Source organism: Lucilia sericata, unplaced genomic scaffold (assembly GCF_015586225.1).
Source record: "Lucilia sericata isolate MDLA Ls3-8-SP2 unplaced genomic scaffold, ASM1558622v1 Contig000068F_arrow, whole genome shotgun sequence".
Taxonomy (NCBI): domain Eukaryota; kingdom Metazoa; phylum Arthropoda; class Insecta; order Diptera; family Calliphoridae; genus Lucilia; species Lucilia sericata.
In genome coordinates this window covers 849,808-854,079 of record NW_023994102.1, presented here as the reverse complement: position 1 = coordinate 854,079, position 4,272 = coordinate 849,808, and the positions used below count along the sequence as shown (strand labels likewise).

Here is a 4,272-nt window from a genome sequence, read left to right as displayed (position 1 = left end):
AGCTAAATCGACTCAGAAAATGATTCTAAGCCGATTGGTATACTTTATATAGGAGCAATATTATTGTTCGTTACAAACATCAGCACAAACCCAATATACCCTCCCCACTAAAGTGATGTAGGGTATAATGACGTTTGTTATCAAGACAACGTTGTCTAAACAATTGTTTAGACAACACTGTCATAACGACGTTATAACGCTAATAAATGCCGTCTGTACCTGCTAATTTTTTATTATGATAACAATTTGACGTTTAGCATAATTAATATTTGTCTAATATAGACACGGGATAATCGACAGATATACTCGTTGGCCAGAAGTATATCCACTAAAAGACATTACAACATCTAACATGGTAGATACGTTTATTCGAAATTATATTTCACGTTTTGGAGTTCCGTTAAATATAACAAGAGATCAGGGTGGACAATTTTTACTTCTAAAATGTTTACTGAATTAACGGAGATGTTAGGATGTTTTAAAATCACAACTTCTCCTTATCATCCTCAATCTAACGGCGTGGTTGAACGATTTCACAGACAACATAAAGCGATATTAATGGCTAAGGGTGAGTCAGCAACATGGTATGACGAACTTCCGATTGCTTTATTAGGTATTCGTTCAGTATTTAAGGAAGATCTACAAGCTACACCTGCGGAAATGGTTTATGGTCAAAATTAAGGTTTACCTGGAGAAATTTTGATATCAACTGGAGATTTTGATGCATCTGACATTTTATACGCAATAAAAGACCATTTTAAAAATGTAAGATCCAATATTAATCACCACAGTAGTGAAAATTCAAGTATATATACACCTAAAGACCTTAGAGAGTGCAAATATGTATTTGTGCGTGTAATTAATAAAACAACTTTAAAACAACCATATGAGTGACCTTACAGAGTAATTGAGAAGACTAATAAATATTTTAAAGTAGATATCAACAATAAAACTACAATTTTACCTATCGATCGATTAAAGCCAGCATTAATAGAAAACACTAACATAAACATTAACACAAGTAATTCTAAACGAACAACTAAACGAGTTTCTTTTAATTTATTGGAAATAATTTTTTTGGAGGAGGAGCAGTTGTAGGTGTATACTTTTTTTTCATTTAATTATTAATTTTTATAATCATTTTAAGTTTTCAATAAATTTCATTCACATTTGAAATCACATTAAAAATAATTTAATTTGTTATACAATTAAAAAAATATAATATAATTTAAAAAATATTAAATATCAAAAATCTAATTGTCTTCACTATAGTGATAATCCCTAAAACTAGAAATAAATTATAAATCTAGTGGAAGTCTTAATTTATATCACAGTTTGCATATCACAGTTAACACAATTAAAGTTTATATTTAAATCTTAACCCTATTGTTAAAAACATTAAACATATAGTGAAATCCCTAACTCTATATTACAACCCTTAAACCATATAGTAGCATATAGGCGAAAGGGATTGTCAAAGACCTAAGTCCCCTGTCAAAAACCTAACTGTAGAATGTATTAGTAATCGATGTGAACAAAACATACTTTTTTAACATACTTTTTCCCAGAGTTGTATAAAAACGTACATACCTTTGATTTTATTTATTTAGTACTTTTTTAATAAAAGTGCAGTATAGGTACAGGGTACACCATATTAAAGCGTTAAATTTTAATATTAATAAATGTAAACGATTTTCGATAGAGAATTATACCAGAAATAGAAAATTTAAAAAATTCTCTTACACAAATTTTTAAAGAATGCTCTTACAGAAAATTTAAAAAATTCTATTACAGAATATTGGAAAAATTCTCTTATAGAAAATTCTCTTATAGAAAATTCTCTTATCGAAAATTTAAAAAACTCTCTTATAGAAAATTTAAAAATTCTCTTATAGAATATTTTAAAAACTTCTCTTACAGAAAATTAAAAAAATCTATTTTAGAATATTCGAAAATTTCTCTTGTAGGAAATTTAAAAACTTCTCTTATAGAAAATTTAAAAAAATTCTCTTATAGGAAATTCGAAAAATTCTCTTATAGAAAAATTAAAAAACTCTTTTATAGAAAATTTAGAAAATTTTAAAAATAACTTATAGAAAATTTAAAAAAATTCTCTTATAGAAAATTTAAAAACTACTCTTATAGAAAATTTAAAAACTTCTCTTATAGAAAATTTTAAAAAATTCACTTATAGAAAATTAAAAAAAAATATAGAAAATTTAAAACATTCTCTTATAGAAAATTGATGCACTTATAGAAAATTTAAAAACTTCTCTTATAGAAAATTTAAAATATTCTCTTATAGGTTGTCACTTTCGAGAAATTAGCCAATTATATGATATTCACTATTAAAGTGTTATTTTTCAATATTAGCAAGTATATAGTTTGTTGATTAAAAAATCGGTCAGATATTGTGGTGCCAAAAAAAGATATACAAATTTCGAGAGATAATTGTCCTAGAAACCGATTTATGGGGTTGTCACTTTCGAGAAATTAGCCAATTATATGGTATTCACTATTGAATTCACAATATCTGACCGATTTGATGACCAACAAACTATATACTTGTTAATATTGAAAAATAACACTTTAATAGTAAATACCATATAATTGGCTAATTTTTCGAAAGTGACAACCCCATAAATCGGTTCCTAGGACAATTATCTCTCGAAATTTGTGTAACTTTTTTTGGCACAACAATATCTGACCGATTTGATGACCAACAAACTATATACTTGTTAATATTGAAAAATAACACTTTAATAGTGAATACCATATAATTGGCTAATTTTTCGAAAGTGACAACCCCATAAATCGGTTTCTAGGACAATTATCTCTCGAAATTTGTATATCTTTTTTTGGCACCACAATATCTGACCGATTTTTTAATCAACAAACTATATACTTGCTAATATTGAAAAATAACACTTTAATAGTGAATACCATATAAATGGCTAATTTTTAGACTGTGAAAACACTATAAATCGGTTCTTTAAACAAATCTCTCCAGAATTTGAATGATTTTTTAATGAAAATCATTAAATTTACATTGATATTATTAAATAACACCTAAATAGTGAACACGCTATGAAAGTGACAGCAAAAGTATGTTAAACAAACTGTCAAAAGTTATATTGTATAGTTGCAAAAATGCGTATTTTAGTTTGGGTATACTTTCTTGTGCAACTGTGTATGTAGTTTTTTGACAGTTCGGTTTGTTACCGGTATGTTTTCTTCACGCGGGTACGATTTTCACTCTAAAGGTGGAAGTGGAAGTACACAACACGCGTTGAGCCGTCAACGCGTTTTACGTTTTTAAAACTTTTCAAGCTTTACAAGCTGCAAGTTACACACCACGCTTCAATTTCATCTTTCTTATAATGGTGTTTTAAGATTATTACAGTTTTAAAAAATCAAAATTTTAAGTTATTGTTTAATATTTTTCTTTCATTGTTGGTATTTTTTTTTTTTGTTTATTCTTATTCTTTACACACAAAATACAACCCTGATCAGCTGCCGACGCGCCAAAAGTTGCTGAACTTTTCGCGGCAGATGCGTTAGAACACTTTTAAGGCTCAGTTAGTCTCTACGTTCCGTAACGTTTCCGTTCTGTAACGTTCCGTTAACTGTTTATGTGTAGTTAGTTTCTATGTAAGAACGTAGCAACTGTTTTTAAGAATAACAGCCAAAAAAGCAACTCTGACTTCTTGTGTCAAAAACCAGTGCTGATTTTCTTTCTTTGCTAGAGTTGTTTTTTCCATATATTTACAATTTTATATAGATTTAGCGCCTCTATTGAAAAGACATTTGTATTTTTCTGTTCTCTGCAATTAAATAAATAAAAATGAAACAGATTTATTAATCAATTGTATTATAGACTTTTATGATTCTTACCAGGAATTCCCATTTCCTTAGAAATCTATATTCCTTGTTAAATTTATTATACAAAATATCATTTTGTTCAACTAAAAAAATTAATTTCTCGTCGTCTATTTTAAAAACACGATATACAAACTTCTTGACCAATGATTATCAGTGGACACATTTATAACGAATTTTAATAATTAAGTTAATTATAAAAAGTAACAAGTTAGAGTGCTATATTCGGCTGAGCCGAATCTTAAATACCCTCCACCAGCTACTTTTTTATTAATACTTTTCTAATTTATCAAATATTTGTAGAAATAAGTTTTCTCATGTCTTAAATAGAAAAATACCAAGATTTAAACAACTTAAATCTATTACGATTCCTAGATTTATTGAACATTACAA

General features: G+C 27.4%; 1 long non-coding RNA gene across 1 annotated transcript; it reads left to right on the top strand.

Annotated features, from left to right (window-relative positions):
- Nucleotides 1-291: 291 nt before the first annotated feature.
- On the top strand, nucleotides 292-1,036 carry LOC119616367. The gene is made up of 2 exons (XR_005232536.1): nucleotides 292-568; nucleotides 626-1,036. It is a non-coding gene; the product is annotated as an uncharacterized LOC119616367 (long non-coding RNA).
- The last annotated feature ends 3,236 nt before the right edge of the window (nucleotides 1,037-4,272 follow it).